Raw genomic sequence first — 27,598 nt, 5'->3', positions numbered from 1 at the left:
TCTGCTAAAGAGCCTGGAAGCGGGGAGAGAAGGGAGTGTGTGTGTGTGTGTGTGTGTGAGGGGGCAGTGCAGGCAGTGCCAATGACAAGGCGTGAGGGTGGCAGTGCTTTGGGCTCTGGTGCTGGGCTGTAGGAACACCAGGGATGCTCGTCAGGTAAACTGCTGCTGCTGGGTGGGAATCAGACGAGAAGCAGCCAGGGTCATTCTGCAGCTCAGGGCGCCCAGGGTGAAAAAGAAACTGTAAAAGGCGTGTTTCTTCCTTTCAAACCTAGATGAGGTAGGAGTTTTGGTTTCTTCTCAGTGCTACCTTGTAAAAAGCCCAAACAAAACAGGAATAAACACCATCTGGGTGGCTAAAGTACTTGAGCAATAATTTTTTAAAAAATTTTGCGTTGGGGATTGTTTCCCCCCACCCACTGCATTTTTCTACCCCATGCTCAGCCTAGCCCCCAAAATAAATAGATAGATAGATAGATAGATAGATAGATAGATAGATAGATAGATAGATAGAGTAAAAAAACCCAACAAAACCATCTCATAAACAGCATCTTGAAGAAGGGCCTAAGTCTGTATCTTAGAGACTTTAAAGGTTCAGGTGGTAGTTTTGATTCTAGATTCTGGTTAAAAAATGTATCTTGGAAGGAGATCTGGTCCTAGGTTACGTTATCGTTTAGAAGTAGTGCCGGAAGGAGTCTCTGGTGGGAGGTCATGGCACCTGAGGCTTCAGGGCAGGGCAGGGTGAGGAGTGCCCTGCAGTTAACTCTGAGGTGGCAGCACTCCCCACTTCCTTCAGCCGCCAAGGCAGGCTTCCTGGTCTTTTATCAGCAGTTTGGGGCCGGTGAAGGGTGACACCCGTGCTGACAAGAGTCCCCTGCATTATTGTGTGATCCCATGAACATGTGTGTTCAGAAGTGAAGGATCAGAGTGTTTACATAACGTGCCTATTAGTCACTGAGGAGCTCATCACTGCAATAAATATGTGTCTGGTTTTGTGTCTTGCATTTGCACATTCTCTCTCTCTCTCTCCATACATATAAATGGAGATAGATATATATATATATATATATATATATATATATATATATATATATATATATCTCCATATATATGTATATATTTTTTAAAGGTATAGATAAATGAAATCATTATCACCTGCAAGCCTGCTCTGTGGCTTTAGGCATGGGACTGGCTTCCTGTGCAGGGAGGGATAGCTATTCAGAAGTGATAATTGGTGTACTGTATCTTTAAAAGGTTAAAACCCCTTTCAAAAAAAGGTCTGGACTCATAGTGGAAAAGGCAAGCGAGGCATGGGTTAGCTCCGGATTCAGAAAACAGCTGCTGATTAGATTCTGTGTCTGCAAGCTGAATTTATTCCGTGTTTTTCAACAGCAAGAATTCGAGAGGGATGCTACTGTTTGGGTTTCTGATCGTGATTTATATTTATTCAGAGGAATAACAGAGGGTGGATCTGTTCCCGGCGTGAGCATGCTCACAACCAGCCGATTCTCCCATTATCCAACTGACTAGTTTGGTGCTTCAATGTACATGTATATTCCGTGTGCATATGTGTGTATACAAACATGCATGCATGCCTGGATGGACAGATGTATGCACAGGTTCTGTTTTAAGGACAATTCCTTCAATAAGGTTTTTACCCCTTACTTGAAACAGGTGTTCATGAAAAAAATGCACAAAATCCTGACTGACCGGAATAATTCATGAAGAAGGGGCTGGATCCGTGGGTCAGAGAACACAGGACCAGTTTGCCATCCCAAGGCCGAAGGTAGGGGACTCTGGATTTTTATTCGGCGGATGGATTCCTTGCGCTTGGTTTCATTTATTGTGGTTTTGCCTGCGGCCGCCCCGGGGAAGTGAAATAGCGAGCTACGATTCCATTTTGTCATTGCCTTTCTTGGGCACTGTGTCCGGGTGCGGAGGCGCAAGGGCTACCCGGGTGGGCGGCCGCGCAGCGTGCGGTGCCCTCGGTGGGCTGAGCGTGCTGCTCGGCCTGGTGCTGGGGGAGCGGCGTGAGCCTCAAGTGACCCCGCGCGTCAATCCCCGGCAGCGGCGGCTGTAACCCTGTGAGCGCCGCGCACTCCTAGCTGGCTCGCTGGCAGCCCGGCTCGGCACCGGCGCACTGGTGACCCGGCTCCAATGAGCCTCAGCTGTCGCGCAGAGGTCTCCAGCACCTGCATTTTCTTGTGCTGCGCTGGCTGCTGCTCGGGGATTGCTCGGGCCCACCCGACCGGTCTCTGGGGGCGGCTTGGTGGAGAATGAGATTCGGAAGAGGCTGAGTGCCGAGGCAGAAGGGAGAGCTTCTTTTTCTCCCCTTAACCCTAGTCCCCCAAAATGTCTCTAAAGCAAAATCACAACCTACCCTTCCCTCCAAACAAAACAAAAACCAAACTCCTACTCTGTTGGGGATTCTTGCCGAACCGCTAGCCAAGAGGGTGCCCGCCTCGCGAAGTTGTGCCTCGTATTTACCATCTTAAAACTAGAAACGCTGCGGGTGCTAAATGGCCCCTGCGGAGATTGCACGGGCTGCCTGGGGACTCCTGAGCGTGGTGGACAGCCTGGACACGCGTAGACTTGCACAGGAGAAGTGGTGTGCAAGGACTCAGGCCACACGTTGGTTGGAGTGAACGGCTGCTTTGGTGTACGTTGCAGGTCGGAGGACTTCTGTGGCTTGGTGGGCCCTCCCTTGAATTTTACAGTAGTGGTTGCAGGCAAGGGGGTCTGGTTGCTGGGGGAGCAGCACTGTGGTCCTTTCTGCTGTGCACCCTTAAGTTACTGGCAGCCCTTGGCATCGTAACCGCGGCAGCCAGGTGCCGCGCGGGCACGTCTCGTGCTTCGGTTGTGTTAAAACTGCTTTCTGGGTGTTGGGGGAGGGGCAAAGGGAGCATGAGGTGCGCGCTGAACTGATCTCCATGGAACATTCTCCAGCCCTTGTTTGTGTGATTATGTAACCCCAAGTAGTGATTAGACGGGGCCCTAGCAGCTCCCTACCACCTCCCTGTCCTCCCCCCGGGCTGAAGAAGTTGGACCCCGCATTTAAGATGTTTTTATGTAACTATGTGTATGATGGGGGCAGGGAGAGTGTGGAGAAGAGGAAGAATCATTTGAGTAACTTCTGTGAAGAACACAGGGGCAAAGATCAGGCGTCCATTGGGGACAGGGTGGAATTGGCTTTGGGGTGAAGACCCTCCCACGTCTCTACCACCTAATCATTGCTCGTTTGAACTTTCATGTGGTCATTTCACCCCTGCAGGGAGAAGGTTGGGACCACCCCTGGAGAGCCCCTAGATTCCTAACTAACAGAGAACCGAAATCTGAATGCCGGGTGACTGCCCAGCTTCACTTGTTTTAGGTCCCAACTCTTCTCCATCCTTCCTGCTGAAGGGACACATGTTTGCCCCACTGGGGTTTTAGTTTGCTTTGGAGTTGGTCTATGGCACAGGCCTGAGAGCAAACCTCAGAAGCTTGACAGATGCTCTTTAACGCTGTGATGATTTGCACAGGCTATAGGCCCTGTACATTCTTGAATTAAAATTTTGTGCGATTTTTTTTTTTTTTTTGCTGCGAAGTGGGAGAACAGCTGTCCCACTGAGATATCTGCAGGCAGGAGGGGAAGGTGTGTGTGACACTTACCTCTCTTTCTCCATCTTTCCCACTCGGCTTCATTACACCACTCACAGGACACAGAACTGCCCCTGCATCACTTCTCTGAGTGCCTGAACCTAGGGCTGCTAGGCAGATTTGTTAATTTGGTGGGGGACTGTGGACCCTTCAGGCTCAGATTTTGTTGTTGTTGTTCTCAGCACTCCAGTGAGTCTCTGAAGGGCCAACTGCTAAGGCGTGTGCCGGGGTAGGCAGTGCATCGAGATGCTCAGCTGGCTCTGTTGTTGGACGTCTCCCCGCATTGAGTCTCAGGGGCAGTGAATTGTGCGCTGGTTTGGGTCCTTGCCAAGTGAGCCACTGGGGCATTTCGTGTGTGAAAGTTATAGGCAAGAAGAAGATGCACGTAGTCTGAAGTCCTGGCAGAGTCCAGATCCCGACTTGATGGAGGACGTTAAGATAGCCGTGTGACAATTGGATAAACTTTTACCTTGTCTCTCACTTCCCGCTCTGGAGTTCCGTCATATCTTTTGGGGTGTTTTCTGCTCTCTATGCTGCCCGTCAAGGAGACCCTGATATGTTGTTCTTCTTTGCCTTTCCAGTGAGATCAAAGCATATTTACAGATGTACAGATGTCGTGGGCAGGCAGGGCAGGAAACACTGAACACGGGAACAGGCAGCACTGGTGTTTCTGGCCAGACTTTGACAAAGTCCTGGACCAGTGTTGTTCTTCATCTGTAAAGCGGGTGTAATCATCATAGCCTTACGAACCCTCTGAAATACCTAGAAAAAATGGGATGGGCTGAAAAAGTAACATGTTCTTTGTAGTGGATGGGTATTAGGATAATACCACATTTACATAACTTCACTTACTCATTTGGGACCTAAGTGGTAAACTAAAAAAGATGCCATAAGTCCATGAGCTACAGTTCATGTATTTTGATCATTATAAGAAATTTTATACTGTTTCAGGATTCTTCATTTAGGTAAAGTTCTAAGAGGCTTGGTAATTACGACCCATTATTATATTATATTACATTACATTACATTATGTTGTATAAGACCTGGTCTTATATTATAGTAAAATAAGACCAGGTCTTATATTAACTTTTGCTCCAAAAGACACATTAGAGCTGATGGTCTGGCTAGGTCTTATTTTCGGGGAAACGCAGTAGTTTGCCAAATACACGTAGTAAATTGGAAGAGATTGATGAAGTACCGCACAAGGGCTATTAAAGTTCCTTTGTCAAGTATCAGTAAGAAGTGGTAGTAATGTAAGAAACAGAAAAACTAAAAAAAGTTAAAATTTAAAAGGTGCAGGAATTCAAAGAATAGAATTTTAAGACTATTTAATATAAGTATTTAATGTGAACAATTCAATGACATTTTATGTACCTTGATGGGTCTTCAGGACTCTGTTTTGTAGCATAATACCTGGTGCTCATAATGACCCATATGTATCAAGAGCAGTTTAAGTGATATTTTGTTTGTCCAATTTAAAAAGGCATGTGAATTTGAAGTATACCCCAAATGATTTTTTTTTAGAATGATCCTTAAATGAAAAACTGCATTTATGCAGGATAACAGAACCCCTGAGTTTTCTGGACAGCCAGGGGCTTACTGATCAAAACTATGCCATAACTATAAAGTTCTCCTGTTGAAATTAATTGAGAACTTTATGACCTTTTGCTGAAATTTATCAGGGAACTATTATGCTGGTATTAGTAGTACCTATGTTCTAACATTTGTTGCTACAGAAAATACTAAGAAGGAAACATGTGAACCTCAACCTGTCATGTTATGATGAGAGACACACCTTAGCACCTTCCAGTTTGTCAACTCTAATGCTGCAACTGGAAGTGACCCAATGACAAAAAAGATAAGAGGTTGACTCTAGTGGCATGCATTTCTTACGTCAGAGTAGGGAATGTGGACTCCTCATTACCAGTGTGCTGTTAAAAAAACTCATCAGAAAAACAAGTTCAAGATGTCATGGCAACACCCTCATGCTAAGCTGTGGTGTTTACTCAATTCAGACATTGTGCTCAAAATTGGAAGGGTGTCTGAGTTACAGGATCAGTGCTAAGCTTTGCCTGACCCATTACTGATTTGCTTAGTTACAGTTTACTCCAAAACAAAGTCACCAGGAAAGACGAAAGTAGAGGAAAATGATTGCTGACACTTTTTAAATTCCATACATGTGGCAAAAATGTGAAGAGCATAATTAAAAGTTGCTTAAGAGGATTGGTTGGTTTCTAGATGCACATAAATTGTTGCTTTGGTAAATTACTTGAAGAAATTTTTGAACTTGGCTAAAAGAAACTGTCAACAACAGGTCATTGAATATGATCAGAAATGCTCAGAATTGTCCAAAGTTCCCATGGATATAAGCAAAGGGATACTGATGTAATAAGATGGAGAAAAGGGGATTTGCTGAAATCCCAGGGGGCTTGAAAGGCAGAGGAGGTGGGGGTTGGTGGTGGGAGGTGACTGAACCACATTCTCCAGAGGGCTGCGCTTCTGGGAGGGTCACATTTGGAAATATGTGCTTGGGCCATAATCCGGGTCATTGATGAAAGCCATGCGTACATGAGAGATGTGATTCCTCTCCTCCTTACTAAGTGTTACAAATGCCAGGGGTAGCTGGCATCCTTGTGAGAAAGGAGAAGGGTGGAGCTTTACATCTAGATGTGCAGCAGAGATGAACTGACACTACCCCTCAGACTGGGGGAGCACAGCCAGGGAGAAGCATACGGACTAGTCTTAGGAATCTTGGAAACTCTCTGAATGTCCATCAGTCCTTGAATTGGGGCTCATGGCCAACTTAAAAAATAAAAAAGAGTAATGTATGCATGACTGGGATCCAGTGAAAAGCTGATCAACAAATAATAGAAAGAAGTGGAAAAAAAAAAAAAGCCGTGTTATACATACATGACATGTTTTGTTGAACCTGTCACCAAAGTTAGTCTAGTCAGTCATTCATTGGACTTCCAGGCTCAGTGTTAGATGCTGAAGCTATCTTAAAATCAGAGGAGACTTGATAAAAAATGAACTGATTTAATTTTAATAGAAGAGGAATTCTGAAAACCTCCTCAATCAAGATTCAACACAGTAGACCCATGACACTCTCTATGGATACATTTCAAACCCTTGGCAAATCCCCCAATTTGCAAATGCAGAAATATTTGCATAGGCTCTTGACTTCCTTCTGAATCAGGCTTCTGTCCAGAGAGGAGAGGTTCCCATGATTATTCATAGGTCACCAATTATTTGCCTTTTCAACTTACATTAAAGGAAAGAAAGTTTCTCTCAGTTCCAGAGAGTTTCTGTTTCCCGGGTGGTATGTTGGGATGAGGAGCTTTGACAAGGCTCCCTCTCTAGCTAAGTGACTTGCTCTTGTGCTGTAGCTTTGCAACACACTGGTTCTTTAGGAAAAGAACCATTGCCATGTGGCTATTAGGAGTTGTTCACAAGTTAACTGAAAAAGTGAATGTTGAGTCTATAAATGCCAAGCATCTGTTGGCGCTGCTAAAAAATTGCACATGTGTGCAAACTCCCCCCACTCCTTGGCACTCAATGTACACTTAATACACTCTTCGAAACTTTCCCTGACTGTCAGCAAATCGCAATGAAGAGAACTGGGGCTTCACACAGCTGAAGCATATGATAAAGGACTTAAATGAGAGCATCACCATTGAAATCTAGGCAAGAAAAACAGAACGTAGCTATTTGCTCCATGCCCTCATTTAAAGATTGCAAAATTTGAGAAGATTCCAGGAGATTAAAAAAATAAAATGAAACCACTGTGCTTATGATTATACTAAATTAAAGAGCCAGAGAAGAATATACTCTGGAAGTTGGGCTTTGCTGCACCTTACTGGAGAGATTATTGCAAGAACATTTCTGGAGTGATGTGAGTAGAAGCTTAGAATTTTAAGTGGGTTTAAGAGCTCCACCAATTACTGTTGAATTGATCATCTTTGTCAAACAACTAGAAAAGATATGGCAGGAACCTCAGCAATTTGATGTAAGTTTATTATTAAATTTTTCTTTATGAACTTCTTTTAAAGTAATTTTAATAAAATAGCCACTAGATACAAAAGAACACTTAGATACTGTATATAAAGGTATGAAGAATATTACAGCAGTCATGTACTCACCAGTCAATTTAATAAAAAGAATGCTATTCTTACCTCTGTAGAGTGGTACCCTCCCTCCATCCTATCCCATCCCCTCTCTTTCATGGATAATCATTTCCTGGATGTTCTGTTTCTTCTCCCCATGCTTCTCTTTGTTGTCTTATCTGCTTATATTTGCATCCTTAAACAATATCTTGTTTAGTGATGCATAGTTGTGAACTACATATAAATGGAATCACACTGTTTGTGTTCTTGTGCTCAGAGTTAGCCCATGCATACCAGTAAGGCTGTACTGGTTAACAAACAACTGAAATATTTCTATCATTTGGTGGTAAATTGCTGCTTACCTGACCCTGCTCCCCTTCCTCTCCCCACCAGTGTTCCCATGAGGCCTTTTGAAGCCCCTTCACCTCCCAGAAGGGATTACACCTGGCATAGCAGAGGGTCTTGGGACCCAGATCCCACACTATGGCTAAGATCTCTTCTGACTAGACAGTCTCTATGCCAACTAGTTGTTAAATGTTTTACTCCTGGATTTGTGCATGTTGTTGAGTACAGCTGAAATGTTTTCAGTTTGCTGAACTGTAATTCCATTGCATGACTATATTGCAGCTTATAGATCTATTCTATGATTAACGAACACTTACTTCTAGTTTTTTTGCTGTTGTAAATAGTGCTACTGTGAACATTCTTGTTCAAGTCCCCTGATGAGCATTACATAATTTTACTTAAGGAATATACATAATAGTAGAACTGCTGGTCACAGACTAAGGGCATCTTTAACTCTATTGGAATAGTTCAAAATTAATTTTCATTATGTTATGTGAATTTTACCTCAATAAAAAATTAATCTCCATTGTGTTTAACAATTTTTATACCCAGCTATGGTACATAATTGTTCCCATTGCTCCATATCCTTGCTAACACTATTTTGTTGGATATTGTAAGAAATTTTTGCCAGTATAATAGTATCTTATCTGGTTTTAAGTTGTATATATTTAATTAGTAGAGGTTCAGTATCTTGTCACATGCTTTTTGGTCTTTTTGATTTTCTTTTTCTGTGTGTGAAGAGCCTTTTGAAGTCTTTTGCCCATTTATTTAAAAATTGGGTATTTGTATTTTTCTTATTTATTTGTAGATGTTATATATGCTGGAGACTATTTCTTAGTGTTGAAAATACCTTCTCCTAATTTTTGGCATTTTTCTTGATTTTTAAATTTATTTTCTTAATTTAAAAAAAATTTTTTTTAGAGTGGCAGAAATACTGGATTTTAGTGCAATAAAAATTTATCAATCTTTCTTGTGTCATTCAAGTTTTTGTGTATTTTTAAGGTCATCCTTTTCTATGGCAAGGTCATAAAATAGGGACTTGTATTGCTTTCTAAAGTTTTAGAATTTTGCCTTTCATGTTCAACAGTTTCCCTTGAGAACGATATTCTCTATGGATTTGATATTCTTTATCAGGATAAGAAACTACCTTTTTCCTGCAGTTTGCAAAGAGATTTTTTAAAATCATAAACATAATTTTATAAAATACTATTTTTTGCATTTATTGAGAAGATTTATATAATATTTTCTTCCTTTAATTTGTTACTATCTGGTGAACTATTTTCTAAAGTTAAATTAATCTTTTTTTCCTAGAATAAACCTGACTTGGCATGATGGATTCATTTTTTTAATACATTGCTAGATTTGTTTTGCTGATATTTTGTTTGGAAGGTTTGTGTCTATGTTTATTATGAGTGTATTGGATTGTAATGTTCATTTATATGATTATCCCTGCGAGGCTTTTGTATCTAGCTTATGTTAGACTTGTAAAGTGCATTGTAGAATGTTTCCTCTTTATATATTCTCAAAAAGAGTTATGTAAGGCTGGGATTCTTTCTCCCCTGGAGATTTTTAACCTCTGATTCAGTTTCTTCAATAGTTATTGGACTATTCAGATTTTAATTTTTTCTTGAATCACTTTTTCTTGAATCACAAGTTAGGTTTTTTCCCTAGGAATTTATACATTTTATCTGAGTTTTCAAAAATTTTTAGCATTAAGTTAATATGCTTTTTAAGCTTGTAATATTTGTGGTTGTGTCCCCTTTTCATTTGCAAGAATACAGTGCCTTCTATAATCTTTTGTTGAATAGTCTTCCAAATTCTGTCTGTTATTAACCTTTTTAAGAACCAATTATTGACTTTGTGATTCTATCATTTATTTTGTCTTCAAGTTCATTAATTTCTGTGCTAATTTTTTTAATCATATTTTCTCTTCTAACTTGTACAGATATGAGCTAGTGTTCTTTCTTAACTTTTTAAGTTGAATATTTGGCTTTTTTTCCTATTATGAGCATTGTAGTTATATATTTCCACTGTAACTTCATCACACATTTCTTTGGTGTGTAATATTTTTCTATTGTTTGGTTCTAAGTATTTTATAATTCAACTATGACTTATTCTTTGACTCTTAAATTACATGTACCTGTTTTTAAATTTCCAAACATTTGAGTATTTGTTTACATATTTATTACAATCGTCAATCTATTTCATGATTCATTTAATAGATATGATGGTATGTTCTTTTATTTTTTTAAAGATTTTATTGGGGAAGGGGTGTAGGACTTTATTGGGGAACAAGACTTTATTGGGGAACAGTGTATATTTCCAGGACTTTATTGGGGAACAGTGTGTTTTTCCTCCAAACAACTGAGCCATCCGGCTGCCCGGGAGCTCAGCTGCAGCGCCCACTATTCTTTGCAGGAGTCGAACCGGGAGCTCAGCTCAGCTGCAGCTCATTGTCTTCATTCTAGTTACAGAGAGCACAGCTCGCTGGCCCATGTGGGAATCGAACCAGCAGCCCTGTTGCCCAGAGCTCTCACTCTAACCAACTGAGCCATCCATCCGCCCCGATGGTATGTTCTTAGTAATGTAACTTACACAGGTTCCTTGCAGGCTAAGATAGAAGACTAGTGGGTGTTAGTGGATGGGGTATGGATGTTTTAAACCTGCTAATAAGACTCTTACCAGAATAGAAATGAGTGAAATTGAATAGATAACAGATAGTTTAGCCTTTAGATGTAGAAGTACATCAGCTACTAGGAAGTTAATTCTTCTTTCTTGGTAAGTTGGGAGAGCTGATGTATTTTGGCTGATTTTCAGTTTCTCACAATGGCTGTCCTGATTTGATAGGATATTTCTCCTGGATGCAGCTTTTTTCTAAACCTAGAACAGAGTGAATTAGGATTGGAGACTGTCTCTTTCCTCTTCCACTTACTAAGACGTAGAATTATTCACTTTTTCTCTTATGGATGCGTTGTTGTTGGTTTTTCCCGTCTTGGGCCAGAGTTCTTCCCTCATGCTACCCTTATTCTTCATTCTTAGTTTGTTATTGCATGATAGGCCTCACCACCCAGAGACCAGCTCTCCTTCGGAGAAAAGGAAGTGTAAGCACCCAGTTTTCTAAGATTGGCTTTCTCACCTTCCACCAAACAGGACTTGGATGGCTGCTGGCATCCCCAGCCTTCCACCTGCCCATGTGGCTGGTTGCACTCTGCTGAACTCACCTTTTGACTGAGGGACTTGATCACTCTGTTGCTATGAGGGGTTTGTCCAAAGAGAGCACTCACTGATTACTCACTATTGTTTACTCCTAGGCAGGTAGGCCCCGCTGCTCACTTCCTGGTGTAACTTCTGAGCAAGGGGCTGTGGGTTGTCATTGTCCCCTTCCCTTCCTGTGAGCCTACTAGTGGTGGGGCATAGCAGATGGTCATTCCTGCTGCCAACGGCCTCCTGCAGGCCCGGGAGAGGGAGCCATGCCAATGTCATGTTCTGTCCCTTTCCTCTGCCTGCCTGCCCTGGTAACTTCCCCGTTCACTTCTCATCCAGCCATGGCAGGGGTGCCCTTGATGTAGGTCCTGTCTTGCTTAGGTAGGTTGGTGGGAACAGGTTAGCTGAAGGGATCCCTCTTTTCCTCCATGCTTTCCAGAGTGTGACATGGTAAGGCCTTATCTTGCTGCTACCTCAGAGCCATGTGGCATTTGTTTCCTCTGTTCTCTCCACCTCCCTTTCTCTACTGTTGCAGCCCTCACCACTACGCTTATCCCCATATGGTTTGCAGAGAACAATTCAAAGGTGAATGAACATTTTTCTTGGACAGAGACAAATGACCTCCCTCCTTCCCAAGTCCAAGTAATTCTTGAAAAGGCGCTTCCTCTTTTCATCTACTATATGCATACTTTCTACCTGGAAGGCAGAAGCTACAGAAGGGCCCAATGAGAGCCTTGTGAGCTTGCCAGCCTTCTCTGTGGGTCACTGGCCAGTTTTGCAGAACATCTGCCCCTTTGAAGTAGGCTGAGAATCAGTCTGCCTGGCTATCCGGTCATTTTAACTAATTTGTAACGGCAGTTCTGGAAATGCTTGGAGCTCAGGGCCTGCCACTAGGCTTGGCTTGGAAAGGGAGGGAATAGGCTTTCAGGGGAGAGAGAGGAAGGAAGGGAGGATGAAAGAAGGGAGGATGGAAGGAGAGGAGGAAGGAGGGAAGGGAGGAAGGAAAGAGGGAAAGAAAGAAAAGGAGAAAAAGAAGCAAAGAAGCAAAGGAAGCAGAACGTACACAACTCCCACTCCGAGCTTCAGAGCCCAGCACGTCTCAGTTGGGACTGCATGACTTCAAGTGTCTTTTTTAAATTGAGTGTAATGTACATATAATAAAATGCACCTTGTTAAGCATACAATTCAATGGCTTTGACAAATGTCTATACCCGTGTAGCCACAGCACAATCAAGACAGAGAACATTTCCATCATCCCTAAAAGTTCTCTGGTGCCCCTCTGCAGTCAGTCCTCCCCTCCCACCCTCTTCCCTGGCAACCACTGATCCGTTTTCTGAAACTAGAGTTTTGCCTTTTCCAGGATTCCATATGGTCAGATGGAATCATAAAATGTGTACCTCCTTTTGCTTCTTACTTCTTTCACTCAGCATAATGCTTTTGAGATGCATTCGTGTTGTGTGTATCAGCAGTTCATTCTTTGCATGACTGAGTACTAGTCCATTGTATGGATGTACCACAATTTGCATATCCACTCACCTGTTGATAGAAATTTCGGTTGTTTCCAGGTGTTGGCTATTGTAAGTAACACGGCCGTGAACTTTCACATACCGGTCCTTGTGTGGGTGTACCTTTTCATTTTCTTGAGTAAATACTTAAGTCTCTTCTTTATCTCTGCAGTGATGGGAATACCCCTTTTGTCTGTCTGTGTGGCCGGCAGCCTATCACTAGGTGGCCCCTTCTAGTTTCCATTTTGTGAGCGAGCATCAAATAATAATAGGATTTTGAACACCATCACCTGTGCTAGTCCCTAGTCCTTTACACACTATATGTCCTTTACACACTATATTCAAATTTATGTATATATGTCCTTTACACACTATATTCAAATTGTCTGTTGATCAGTTTGACACCCTAACTGGACTAGAAACAATATAGCACAGGAATTGAGAGCCCAGGAGTTGGGGCCAGACTGCCAGGGTTCATATTCCAGCTCTGCCACGTACTAACTGGACAAGTTACTTACCCTGTATATGCCTCAGTTTCTTCATCTGAGAAATGGGGATTATGAGAGTACCTACTGAATGGGGTTGTGAAATATTGATGATAAATAGATAGACAGATAGACAGATAGATCTGCTTAGCCCATAGTAAATACCATGTTGTTGAAGGACTCCACAGAAAGGACTATCAGGGTCTAGAACGCACACGAGTAGATTTCCTTTTAGTGGCTCATGATGGGACTGGAAGACTCTCCTCCAGCTGCTCTGTTGCCTGGCACCCTGGCATCTGAGCTCCTATTGGACAATAAACATGGCCTCTGCACTGGGGGGACAGTACTGTTTTCCACTTGTCACCCACCAGCTCTTCTTCCAGTGGGATGCTGGCTGCCCCCTTTTACTCCTTGAAGTTGTTTCCTTTCTTGTAAGTGTTGATTACTCTTTGAAAACCTTAACTGCAAGTTGCAAGGGATCCCTCTTGTTTTGTTCCAGTTCCTTCTCTTAGATCTGTGTCCAGGCACTTCCTGCTCCCGTATATGGAGGCAGTAAGGCCCGGACAGGCCCCTCCATTCTGAAATCCTCACACCCGGTTTACAGGAATCTTCATGTATCACAGGGCTTGAAGCCCTATGTGGATTAGAGATATGGTGAGGCGTCCAGTATTATTTTTCTTACAGTTCTATCAAGGATGTTACTGTCAGGGCAGCCTCCACAGTAGCCAGCGTTGTGGGTGCCCATCTCCAGGCCCTGCCACCCCTGCAAGCCAAGGACTGAGGCGCCCTTTGAACGGTGACTCTCATGTTTGAATGGAGGCTATGAGGCCCATTAACTACATAATTGAAAACAAAGGTTAGTCTCACAGCCCAAAATTCAGAGAGAAACTCTTTCTGGATCTGACCTTTTCCTCTCTCCAAGAATAACTGTGTTTCCCCCAAAATAAGACCTAGCCGGACATTCAGCTCTAATGCGTCTTTTGGAGCAAAAATTAATGTAAGACCCAGTCTTATTTTACTATAATATAAGACCCGGTCAATATAATATAATATAATATGATATAATATGATATAATATGATATAATATGATATAATATGATATACTATGATATACTATGATATAATATAATAATATAATATAATATAATACCGGATCTTATATTAATGGTTGCTCCAAAAGACGCATTAGAGCTGAGTGTCTGGCTAGGTCTTATTCTCGGGGAAACACAGAAGATAATTCAGGGCTGGGGTGATCAAAACAACTAGAGAAATCAAAATGTGGACTCGATCCTTGATATTCACCAAAGTGAGACCCTCAAACAGAAGCTTCCTATGGGCAGAATAAAGCTTCCAAAGCATGATCCTCTGTGGGTCTGTAGGGAGTGTTTGTAGAGTCTGGGAACTCTCAGTAGTACAGTGTGGCAACACCTCTGACAGGGCACTGTGTGTAAAGCATGTGTTAAACACACTCCAAGAATAATCTCAGTTAATTCACCCTAATGAGCAGAAGATGATCATCTGCCCTTATAGCAGTGGTTCCATCCTAAGTGCTTCTGATTTTATTGGTCTGGCTGAGGTCTGGGCATTTGGACTTTTAAATACTCCCCCAGTGAGTTTAATGTGCAGCCAAGGCCAGGAACTGTTTTATAGCACAAGAGAATTGCGCCTTCAGAAAGCCACGTCACTGGCCCAAAGTCACAGAGCTGTGAGAGGAGGTGCAGGAGAGGAACGAAGGCCCATGTGATTGCATCACCTCGTCCTCAGCGCCTCATTCTGTGCACTGATTGGAAAAGTGTCCACACTGGCTCCTGGGTGCCAGGCAGGAAGTGGTCAGTAGGGCTACAAATATGCCGATGGCTTTCCCAGTGTGTCCTTGCTGACCCAACACCCTTTAGAGTCTGCGCATGTGTGTGCTCTGAGTCTGAAAGGCGCCCAGGACAGACAGCCTCGGCTCCTGGCCAGCCCAGCAGAAGAGCACACTCTCTGCCCTTCAGCTTCTGGTCCGTGCTTGGCTTGGTTGCATCTGGGTCCAAGGAAACAAGGGTGATGTTTCCTGATTTTTTTCTAGTGCGATCCCGTAGCCGGGCATAAATGTCCTGGTCCTTCTGAGCAGAGCAAGAGAGGAGACAAGTCAGATGAGCAGGGGTCTTTTCCATCCCTCGCCTCCAATAAGAGCTGCGGCAATGGGACTCCAAGGACTGACTGCTGACTGTATCCCTCAGGCACTGCACTGGGGGCCTTACACTAATCACTTCATTTTATCCTCTCAGGAATCCTGTGATTGAAGCACTGTTATGACTCCGTTTTTCACATAGGGAAGCAGAGTTTGGTGGCAGAAATGAGCGTAATCCTGGGCAGTCTGATTCTGGGGCTCAACTCTTAACCATCAAACTTCACTGCCTCCCATGGAATTTTTTTTTGGCCTTGTTCTTTAATTGTTTCAGGAATATCATCTGGTCCCCAGCCCGATGATAAACGTCTAGCACAGAGCTGGATTCATAGTAGGTGTTCAGTAAATATCAGTTGGTTGATTTATTTTACTTTATTGCAAGCGATATTATTTCCGAGGAGTCTACAATATTACAATCCTGTGAGAATAATAAGTGTGTTCCAGGAATGTAGCACAGGTTCCTCTGTTTTCTATTTCTTGACTTTTAAGTATTTCTAAATACTCTGAGTACTTTCTTACATCTCACATTCAGTATTAGTAGCTGTACTCAATTCACACCCTTAGATTTTTCTGAGAAGAGTGCTCTGAGCACTTTAGGAGCCTTGATATTTCTTTTGAAAGATTATTTTCCAGAACAAAAATGATTCTAAATGGTACCTCTCCCTGCACCTTCCAGCTCCCCAGAATGAAGTTGTTTGTTTGATGGGCCTCCCTAGGGGACTTCACCCAAAACGCTGTCCTGGTTTAGCAGCAAGCATTGTGGGTGCTCTGCCTAGACACTCTTGGCCCACGGGAACCAATCTGCGTGCCCACCCGCAACTTCTGTGGCCTCTGCCCCATCTCCTTCTTCAGTGGATCGCCCGCTTGCCAAGAGAGCTGGGGTATGTGTAGCCAGTATTTCCTGGTGTGAGAATGTGAAAGCCCAGCTGCGTTGCCGTGGGAGGAGGGTCCAAACTCTGGAGGGGGTGCAGTTTATACTCCAGAATCTCCTGGGGTCAGGCTGCGGCTGGGACTTCATCTTCGGTCAGTCCCTGGCCTGGCCTCTCCCGTTCTCTGTCCTGCTCCCCTATTCCCCTGGCGGTGTCCTTGGGGGCATTTCTTCAATGACTCACTTGCCTAAGGAATCCTGGCCTCAGGGCTTGGTTTGGGGGGACGTGCCCTAAGGCCAGGACATGTGGGTTGGATGTCATTCAGACTAGAAAATACTGCTTAGTCTCTCTTTTAAGCTTGTGTGTTAGGGGCCTGCATCTGCCCTAACCCTCCACCTAAGCCTGAGACACCCTCTCCCCCTCACCTTCTCAGGGCCGCCAAGCCATCTCTCTTTTCCTCACCCCTGGCACAGTGCCGTCAGTAGCTTCTGCTTGCAGTCCACTCACTTTCCAGCTTCCTCTCTCCCTACTTATTAACCAAACTGACCTCTACTCTGTTGCTGTTTCACTCATTCAATATTCAACAGGTATTTCTTGAGTTGCTGTTCTGTGCCAAGCATTCTGCTAGGTCTGTGTGTAAAACCGACAAGGCACTTGCACTAACAGACCTTACGTTTCTAGGGAAGGGAGCCCACAAACGGGTAAACAAGTAAACAAGCAGGATCATGACAAGCCAGATAAAGGCTGTGAAGAGACGTGCTACGTGATGAGACTGGACAGCGGGGCCACAGGCTGAGGCGGAAGTCCTGTCTCACCTCCTGCTCACCCTTCTGGCCTCTCTGCTGCTTCCCAGCCACACGTGCTCCCAAGAACACTTCTGACCCGCCTATGTATGAATGCTGAGGACATTGTTCAGACTTCATCTTTCTCACCCTCTGAGCAGCATTTTATTAAGTTTAATTAAAACTCTAAATCTTCTTTTCTTGCTGGGGCTCCCGAGGCACCACCCTCTGCTGGGTTTCTGCCTGCTTTTCTGCCCACTCCTGCCTCATCTCTTTTGTTGCTTCCTCCACCTCCTCTGCTTGGCCATGAGGGCCAGAGCGTCCCAGCGTGCTCGTCTTCCTGTGGTCTCTCTCACCTTCACTTTCAGCTTCCATACATCTGTGCGGATTGCTTGGCAGAACACCTGCCAGTAAACACAACCGTCTTCTCCACACCTTCGCTTGGATGACCGATGTGCACAGCTCCGCTCAGTATCTGCTCACACCCCCTCCCCAGCCACCCCCACCCAGACCCTGTCCTCAGCCTTTGAGTCTCTCTCTTCAGGTGTCCCGGTCTCAGTAAGGGGCGCACTGTCCCCTCAGCTGTTTGAGCCGGAAACCAGACTTCATCCTCTGTTCCCCACCACCCATCACACCCATCTATCGCCAAGTCCTATTGATTCCTCTTCCTAAGAACGTGCATTTGAATCCGTCCACTTGTCCCTTCCGACTTCCACGCCCCTGTCCAGGCCTGGCTGCTGCAGAAGCTCCTAACTGGTCTCCCACACCCTGCCTTGGCTCTTCCTGCTGGTTCCCTACTCTGATCATGTCTGTGGCTTCTTGCTGAACAACAGGGAACCAAAGCTCACTCACAAGGCCTGCATGGCTCTAGAAGATCGGCCCCTGACCACTCCCCTGGCCTCACCTTGGCCGCGCTCCCTCCCCCACCTACCTCCTGTAGCCTTCCTGAGCAGCATGTTCTTTCCCAGTTGTGAGCTTTGCACATGCATCTCCTTTTCCCTGGAAAGTATTTCAGAGAGACCCTCTGAAGTCAGGCCCATATTGTTTGTGAAGGAGCAGCTTTCTTTTCCCCTGAAGTGTTGCGATTGCCATGGGGGAAATTGGGGGAGGCTGCCATTGCCTCTCTAGTCCCTCTCTATTAGGAAATTTGGAAGAGGTCTAGGCCATGGCATTGGGTGGAAAAGGGGCATGGAATAGGGAGGAGGTGAGAGGGAGAAGTCTGCCACAGGTGCAGGCAATTAGGGAGTACACTGCACAGCAATATAAAACCAATGAAAAGTCTTTGCTTTTTACTATCACCATGCACCAGAAATTCTAAAAAACGTACTAGATATGTGACAAACATTTGTTTCCTTCCACACAAAGACCCAAGTACACCTCAACTGGTGAGCTTCTCTGTTTATTTCTTCATTGTCCAAGTTTAGCCAGAATCCTGCTAAGTTGGTTCAGCCAGAATCCGCCATCCTCTGTATCTGATCACCCTCCATATCTGAGCAGGTTCCTGGTCCTCCAACTGTCCCCTGGTGATGTCTGATCACGCTGGCGTGTCTTCAGCAAGAAGCAATTTCACTGGGGGGGCTGCTCCCCTCCTCCTCCCTCAACTGGATCTAGGAATAAGTCCAGGGAATCCACCAAGAATAGTAGCAATGACCACCATTTATTGACCACATGTGCCAGGCGCCTTGTCGTGTGCATTTGGATTCTGATCACATTAACTCCTCACAGCAGCCCTGTGGTACAGGCTTTAGAAAACTGAGACCAAAGAGGTGAGAAAACTGAGACCAAAGAGGCAGAGTTGGTACAGGCACATCTTTGAATGGCAGGGTGGTTAGTCCTAAAGCAGGTAGCTGTGTCTGACCGGTGGAAAGCAGGCTTTCTGATCTGGTTCGGTTCTTTTTCCTCACGGCCTTCCTGAAAGTCTGTGCTTTCCATAACCCTGCTTTAGGGAAGGGCTTTAGAATTTAGACCTAACCCAGAAATACTCCTGACATGGTCCGGCCTCGCCAGAATGCCAAAGTTCTGCTGATGGGAAAAGACTGGCCTGGAAGCATCTGGTGCAGGGACAAGAATGTAGATTTGGAGAAAAGTTGGGCTGAATTTGAATCCTAAATCTACAATTCCAGGACCTTGGGAAGATTATTTAGAGCCTCAGTTTCCTTGTCTTTAAAATGGGGATAATAATAGTACTTCATAGAGCTATTGGGAGAACTCATGATTCAATGAATGTGAAACCTTTATCACTGTGCTATCAGACTATAATGCATGGGAAGCTCATGGCAGCGATATGTGACAAGTGTTTCTTTCCACACAAAAGTCATCAGCAGGAGTGTCAACATTAATAGTTCTAGGGAGACACCCTGCTTTTCCGTGGGGTCCATGAGACAGACAAGAGGGCACTAGAAATGCCCTAAGATGCACAAACCATGTCAAGTGAGAAAACAGATTTCTGGTTGAAGAGGTTTCCTGGTGGAGAGAGGGACTTTCTTCAGGGAAAAATCAGTAAATGGATGTGTTCTCTGAACTTAACACCTTGTTAAAAAAGGAGCTTATTGATATAATTCAAGGCATTATGTCAGAGGTTTGATTTTAATAGTTAAATTTTTAGCGCCTCATTGATTCGACAAGAAAACGTGCAAAATGGCAGTTGCTGTGTGTTCACCTTCAGCATCTGTGCAAGCGTGCCAGCCCATGGATTGCACCACGCTTCCTCTTTGCAAAAAGAGAGCCATTGGTGTATTAATTTAATGCTTGCTGAATGAATAGATCTGGTCTGTCTTCTAGCCTGGGAAGCAGAGCTCTTAGATTTTGTCATTTCTCCAAAACAATCAATTCTTACAACAGTCCAGTGAGAAAACAAAACCTCCATTTGCTTCAGCTGGAAGGACACTTCATTTGTCTGTCTTCTACCTGTGGAGACACTGTTACCTTCAGAAAGTCAGATGTAGGCATGGCTCTGTGCACCCCTGCCCATGGCGGATCAGATGCCTCTGTGAATTCTTAGAGAGGAACTGCTCCGTGTCTTATGTACCTTCAGCTTGCAGGGTGTGTGTGTGTGTACATGTACGTGTGCACGTGTGAAGACACAGCTAGCCCTGAGGCCCTGAGCATCCTTTTCTGAGCCAGGATACGGATGTTGGGGGAATGGCAGAAACCCCCTCAGGACAGGGGTTCTGAGCCTTTACTCCAGGGCTGTGGGAAAGCACTTAGTCGAGACATGTGCAAGACGATGCTTTTTGCTGCTGTGGTGTCAGCAGTTCTTCTGGGGTTGAACTCCACATCACTTCCTTCCTCTCCCTCACCCTCCCCACCTCCGAGAAAGACCATGTAGGAAGGAGAGGCCTTTCCTTCTGCCCTGTTGGCTTTGTGTCCGTCAACAAACGGTCACTTACTAGAAACCAAGTTTTTCCTTCCTATGTTGCATAGAAAGAGCCTGAATTCGTTTTGTGTCCATACAGTGAGAACTTTGATTCCCAGGAAACAAATAAACAAAAAGCAGATGACACCAGTGTTTTCTGCCCCAGGATTCTGAGAAGCTAAATGACGGCTTTATCCTGGAAAGCTCAGGGGCCGGCTGACAACATAATGACGTCATTGGGGATGGAAGCACTTAGGCTCTGTCCTTCGCCCTGCACCCGCCTCTCTGTCTCTCGGCCCTTTCCCAGCCTCTGGGTCCCCTCCTCCCAACATAGAAGACTCCCCTCTCCCTCCCTCCCTTTCCCAGCCTCACCCGCAGTCATGCTGGCCTGGAGGTTGGGCCTGACAGTGATTCTCTCCATGACGAAATGTTAACCAGGCTCTTCTGAGCTCTTGTCCACTAGGCCTCGGCTTTTGAGCTTCTCTGTTTATTTCTGCATTGTCCACTTTTAGAAGAATCCTGCTATGTGGGTGTAGCCAGGACCCCTCATCCTCCATATCTGACCCTACTCAATGTCTGATCAGTTCCTTCCCCTCCACCATCCCCCAGGTGGTGTCTGGTTGCCCTGGCTTGTTTTCAGCAAGAATCGTGTTAGATTGGATCCTCCCTTACTTACCCCAGTGTTTCCTCTCAGTAATTTCCCACCCCCTGACATGCTCTCCCTGCTCCTTGGCTGTGAATCCCCCCTTTTCCTTATTGTATTTGCAGTTGAGCCCAAGCTCTCATCCCCACTGCAAAACCCCCCACAGTGGGCCGTACACCTGTTGCAGTGGGGCTCTAAGTAACATTTGCCGTCCTCTGCCTTCGTAAGTGTCACTGAATGATTTTTTTCCTTCAGTAGGCCCCCGACAAGTGCTGTCAGGATGTCTCTCATGGTGGGGGACCCCTTGAACAGGAGAGTAGGACCAAATCGAAAGGCCTGACTTTTTGAGGGGTGTTTCGGGGGACTTGGAAATGAGAGGGGCCTCACAAGCTTGAGCGGCATTTCAGCTCTGGCAGAACAGAGATCAGAGAGACAGTGGGCCAAGCACCTGGTGCCGTTGCCTCCACATCCAAACAGACAGGGCAGGCGCTGTCTCTGGACGTCACCCAGACTCAGGGTGCGAAAGGAAGAACGAGACAATTCAGCACTAAGCTCTGAAGGAATGGCCACCAACTGGTGGACACCCCAACTCTTTCATTCATTTTAATCCCGAGTCTTTTCAAAAAGAAAAGCTAACATTTATTGAGAGTTCACTTTGAGATAGGTGTTGTTTTTATGCCCCTTTTCACAGAGGGGGTAAAGTGCTGTGTGGAGAGGTTGAGCGATTTGCCAAATGTCACAGATCTAGTACACGGCAGAACTGGGATTTGTACCCAGGAAGCCTGGCTCCACAGTAGGCCCACCTTCCACTACACCCTACTGGCAAATATGTTAAACTATGCTACTATGCTCAGGAAGTGACTATGACTCATTCAAGGTCACAGTCCCTAAGGATTCCTTGAGTGCTGTGATTTGGAGTGTGCTGTGTATTAACAATTAAGGGTGCATTTTGACCAATGGATGGTCTTTTGGAATTTTGCCTTCTGCTCTTCCTGACTTCTAGAAAAATCTTGCCAGAGTTGGGGGCAGTTTTCTAAGGCTCTGAGACCACGAGAGGGGTTCCGCTTTGCATGTCTTGCCTGCGTTTCTCACTTTGCCCAAACACAGTCTCCTTATCTTTTAGCCTCTTCCTTGCTCCAAGCATTTCCAGTTTTCTATATGCCATGTTCTCGTTCTCCTAATACAAAGTAAGGACATGTTTAACAGGCCCCTGTGGTGTTATTATTAGAAGATGGCCACAGCCGTGCCCTGTCCTGCCATCTGACTTCCTATTGCCCCACCCTCACCCTCCTCAGCCTCACGCTGCACACCCCTCCTTACCATTGGCCAGAACCGCCTTCCCTTGGCGCCACTCTCTGCTCATGGGGCCCCCAGGGGCTTGGGGAGTATCAGCTGCTACACTCAGCTGGCTGGCACCGGCAACGTTCCAGGCCAGTCACGTGTCCGTGGGAAAGGGCAGTGGCCCCCGGCCCTGTTTATAAGCCACCAAGGACCAGTTAGTTATTCTCTCCATTTCTGTTTGCCAGATTGAGAAAAATCTCATCCAGTTACACTTTTTAACCAACTGAAATCTTTAGGTAGTTAAAAAAAACTGTGTTTTGTTTAGACAGAAATGTGCTTTTCTGACAGTCAGCACTTCTGGTTGGCCTGGGCTGGCGTGTGCTAGTCCGTCAGGGCTGCCAGCAGTCCAGCCTGCTCTGTGATTCACCTGAGCCTCTGTGCCCCTGGGAAAAGTTAGACCATTTGAAATATTCGCTATGACCACTGGGCCCTACAGGTGTGACTATCTCAGGGTGGGAGCATTCTAATAAAAGGGGGTAGAGTGAAGGTTTCGACCAGACAGTGTGGGATGTTTGTGGGGAGATGAGGTTATGTGCAGGGAGACCAAGAGGGGCAGAAAGGAGGAAACTGGGGTGCAGAGAAAGTGGTGTGGGCCCACGAGCATTCTCCCCTTGGCTTAGAGCTGGAGACAGAAGAGCCTGTGAGGGAGGGGAGGGCTCTCTCAGGGGCGGGGCAGTGGTCCTTGCGCTTTAGTGGCTGGTTACACCCTCTCAGCACTTGGGTTTCTTTTCCACATGAATCGGTTGAAACTGTCTTTCATAAAAGTGTCAAGTTCTCCTATGTTTGGCCTGGCTCATTACTCGCTTGCTTGTGTTTCCAGATCCAAAACTTGATGTGGGTTTTCCTTTTAGTCCCGACTTGTTGGTAGAGGGGTAGTTCCTGCTTCTGCACAGGGGCCAGCCAGGCGATTTAGCTCTAAAAAGACACACTTTTTGGGGGGGACCTTCCAAAGCCAACACGCAGAGGAGCAGGGGGCCCTTGGAGTGGGTTCCATCAGAGAGCAATGTCAGGTCAAGGACGTCGTTCTCAGTAACCTTGCTGTGGTCATCTTGTGAAGCTGCAGCTCGTGGGCACGTTGTGTGGGTGTGTACTGATGCCAGCCTCGTGAGCGCTCGCTTTCAGTTCTTGAATAAAGATTTTGGTGTTGCTTCATGTTTGGGGGATGGAAGTGTCCCCACATATTGCCAAATGTGCCTTGGGGGGGGGCGCAAAATAAATGGATGAGAACCACTGGGCTAGAGGGTTTAACACTTTGGAGGGTGTAGCAACAGTCTGGTTTATCAGTTCCAAGGTTAAAAGCCCAATTCCCGGTTATCACCTTTTTTCTTCAAAGGCCGGAGGTCAGAGAAGGCCAGGACCTTGGTGCCTGGTGTCTATACACAGGGCAGCCAAGAAGCCTCCGCATCCGGGCCCAGGCCAGTGGCTTCTCTGCCATGTTCATGAGATGTTTTTTCTTCTTCCTTTGGCTCGGCATGTCTTCACCAGATCATAAGGTAGGCCAAGCCAAGTGGCTGGTTTGAGTTTGTCGCGGTGGCAGTGTCTGCACAGCCAGACTGGCCCAGGCAGGCTTTTCTCAGAAGCACAGCTGGCGAGTGTAATTGGAGTCAGACTCCGGTGGGTCCCAGGGCAGAAGGGTCAGCAGCCAAGAGGAGAGCTCATATTCATCGTTGCTGTGTCATGGTGCCACGTCACTAAGAACCTGTTCTCATTTGCTTATTTCTAGGCCATTCTCTTCACCTTCTACCCTTTTCTGTGCTCTTTTAGTTTCACAAACTTTAACTTGGTGGCAGTGAAGGGCTGTGGTTCAGTGTCAGGGCAGACGTGGGATGTGAACAAGTTCCTGTGTTCTTGGCCCCCAGCTTCTGATTCTGCTCCCTAAGCCCCATTACAAGGCATGTGTTGGCTAGCCGCTCGGTGTGTCTGACCAGGTTCTTAGAAAACAGAGTTAGCAGCACGCGCTGCTCGTAGAGGGCGGTGGTGGCGGCGGCGACGATGGTGGTGGTGGTGGTGGCGGTGGTGGTGATGGCGGTGGCGGTGGTGGTGGTGTGGGGAGGGTAGAAGGAGGTGAAAATAGAGTTTGTAAAGGTAAAGCCCTAGTGTTTGGGCCCACATGAGCAGGGCTATGCTGGGTCTGTTCACCTTTTGTTTCTTTTGTAGGCTAACAGTATTCATAGCCTGGGTGTCCAAAATTTTTAGTTCTGGTGCAGCTCTTGCTTTACCCTCACTTCGGTGTAAGCTATTTTCCCAATGTGCTCTATTCCGATTGGACAGAAAGGTGATATTTGCCCTTGAGTTAAATTGTGGCTGGGAAATAGGCAGTTCTCAGCGCTGACAGGTCTGGTGGTGCCATTCACATTAAAGTCCCTTATGGACACTTTCTTTTTGTGAGTTTGACTTCTCCCCCTCTTCCCACTGGAAGGCCACGGAGCTTTACAAGCTGTAAGATATATTGTGGAAGACAGCTGCCAGTAAACACAATTAACCCCTGTTCTTCTCTGGAGGGTTGCCTCTTGAGCGAGCTTGTGCTCTAAACCAGCCCACATGGATGCTCAGAACAGAGAGAGAAAGTGAATTACCAGGGACTTCTGGAGCATGCTGTGAGCAGGAGTTTCCCTTCCGAACTAGCAGGAGTCTCATTTGCTCAACTAATATTTGCTGCATCCTAGCCAGGCACTGTGCTGGGTCTCATTTGCTCAACTAATGTTTGCTGCATCCCAGCCAGGAGCTGTGCTGGGAGCACACCGACGACAGCGGCAGGAGCTGCTCCTGGTCCTATGGACTCAAGTGGAAGAGATATCCAGAGCAGGAGAGGGCGATCCCGTAGCTGAGCTTGGCGCTCGGCATGGCAGCATGTGCCATCATCCCTTCAGTCCCCTGATGCCATTGCTTTATGGTTGGGAAGCACAATTCAGCAGAAATGAGTTTTGCGTTTTGACAAAATTTAATTAAAACTCTGAATCCCTCCACTTGGAGGCAAACTCTCTTTTGTGAGTAGAAATAAATGTGGAACCAGGGTTTGGGAGCTATGTTGGGGGCTTTTAGTGTATGGCCTGCCTACTGTTTCCTTGGTTGTCTCTGTGATCCTGCACCTTTACTGGAATTCTTGTCCCTGTTAGCCCAGGGTGCAAGGGGAGGGCAGCAAGTTTGGATGCATACATTGTACACCAGACAAATGTCTTGGAAAAGGACCAGGTTGGATCAAAAGCAGAGGCGGTCTTTCTAGCCAAGTCCTTCTGTGAGATCATTTGATGGTGGCGGTCTGGGTAGCCTGGAGCCTCTGAGTGAAGAAGGTGTACGTGTTAGCCCACGTTTCCCGCTTGCTGGCTCATTTCAGGGCTCCCACCTAGTGAGAGCAGGACCATAGGGCAACAGGTACGCCTCCCAGGTGGGCGAACAAATCAGACCTCTTCCCTCTAGATCATCCAATGGTTGTGTAGTGAGGAACAGGAGAGGTGCCTGAGTGGCGTGCTTATTTCCAGGTGAGGGCACTGTCTTGTTGGGCCCAGATAGGGCACGCTGACATTTCACAAGTGCTGTAAGGAACCTTGCCCAGAGAACTGTTAGCTGGCCTCACCTTTCTCATCTTACTGCATCGGTGGTGCAGTAGAGCCCCTTAGAGAATTGTCCTCCAGGCAGCTGCCTCGCTGGCCCACACCTTGCCTAGACTTGGAGTCAGGATTCAGGAGTCACACACGTGGCTTGAATCCTGGCTCCACCACTTACCAGCTAGATGACAGTGGGGAAGTTCCTTAACTTCTGGGAGCCTCAGGCTCCCCATTTGTAAAACGGGCAGAGGATTAAATGAGAAACTGTATAAAAAGGGCTTGTAACAGCGGTTCTTTAAATTCAACATAGTTGTCACTTTGCCCTTTGCCACTTTGTAGGAGAAATGTGGGTCTCTCACTCTGTCAGACTTTCTTGCTCTAGAGTTCACTGAACTTATGCCCCTGGCAGCCCATGAAAGGAGCTGGGGTCCCTAAGCTGCCCTTTAATCTCATAATACAGGAGGTTGGGTGCAGGATCTATGCCCTGAGTTAGGCCCAGCAGGAGAGTTGGGGCCCAGGGTCCCTATGGCCCCAGGAGGAAGGGGGCGCTGCCCTTTAGATCTCTGTGGAGGTCTGGAATTGGCAGTAATTCTTTGGGGAGTAGAGTAGCAGTTGAGGGGAGGTCTGAGGAAGTGGATGATATTGCTGCTAGCAAGTCTACGATTTATACTTATAGATATTCCAGCATACAAATCTGTAACTAATATTCCCCAGAAAAGACTCGGAATGCAAAGTGCACTTTAAAGTGTGTGAGGTGTGAGTGTGTGTTTGTGTGTAGACAGAGACAAATGACCTTGATTCTGGAGCTAATACTTCTATTCCTTGCTCTTTCTCGGGTGTGACTTAAATCGTTTTCTTGGCTCACGTGTCTGATAACACCCTTGTTCTCTGCAAGGATCCCTAGCTCAGCCAGCCTGCGTTCTGTTTCCTTCCTGGCTGTTCCTGGCCCGTCTCTGCTGCTGGGCACTTCACTGTGCTTCTCCTGGACAGGTCTTCCTTTCTCCTGCTTCTTCCCCCCTCCTCACACGTCCCCCACACTCACGTGAAAATGCCCTCTGCTTGAGAAGAAGACCTTAGGTGTGTCTTAGAAGGAATATTTAAGTCAGTTGAACTGAACAATAGAATGCTGGGGGGTGATGGAAGCATTCTCTAGCTGCACTGTCCGATACAATAACCACTGGCCACGTGAGGCTACTGGGTATTTGAAAGGTGGCTACTGAAACTAAGGGACTAGATTTTTAATTCTAGTTCATTTTAATTCTACGTAAGTAGCCACATGTGGCTACCATTTTGGACAGTGTCAGTCTAGCGAATATGACATCTGGGAGAATCAAATCAGGTTCAGTGCTGTTGTGTGCGGACTCGGGCTTATTTATCCTTACTCAAGGCACTTAGTTCTAAGAGTCCCGTTTTGTTAGCTGGCGTCCTCAGGTCCTCAGAAAGCCGCGTGTCTGCCTTCCCAGGCGAGGCAGGGGCCTGATGTGTTGGCTGCCGTGAGGGCGCCTGTTGGCTAAGTTTTCACTCTTCATCATCCCCCACTGGCACCCTGCCCCTTGTACCCGGTGACTGGTGCATGTGGGGCGAGAGGCAGGAAATCCCAGGGTCAGGGTTTCC

At 46.0% G+C, this 27,598-nt stretch overlaps 1 protein-coding gene across 5 annotated transcripts in view; it reads left to right on the top strand.

The window, feature by feature from the left end:
* The window catches only part of HIVEP3 (HIVEP zinc finger 3), a 435,628-nt gene that overhangs the window by 82,911 nt on the left and 325,119 nt on the right, over positions 1-27,598 (top strand). For 4 of the 5 annotated variants that reach the window (XM_019737161.3, XM_019737160.3, XM_019737156.3 and 1 more), the window contains exon 2: positions 1,672-1,783. The gene's annotated coding sequence lies outside the window, so the exon portion shown is untranslated. Of the gene's footprint in view, positions 1-55; positions 155-1,671; positions 1,784-27,598 lie in introns of those variants that run through there. The other variant, XM_074334519.2, reaches the window with a different exon arrangement.

The sequence above is a fragment of the Rhinolophus sinicus genome, chromosome 14, assembly GCF_057876585.1.
Source record: "Rhinolophus sinicus isolate RSI-liver-muscle chromosome 14, RSI-T2T, whole genome shotgun sequence".
Classification (NCBI taxonomy): domain Eukaryota; kingdom Metazoa; phylum Chordata; class Mammalia; order Chiroptera; family Rhinolophidae; genus Rhinolophus; species Rhinolophus sinicus.
Note: the sequence above shows the minus strand (reverse complement) of the source record. Positions and strands in the feature narration are given on the sequence as shown.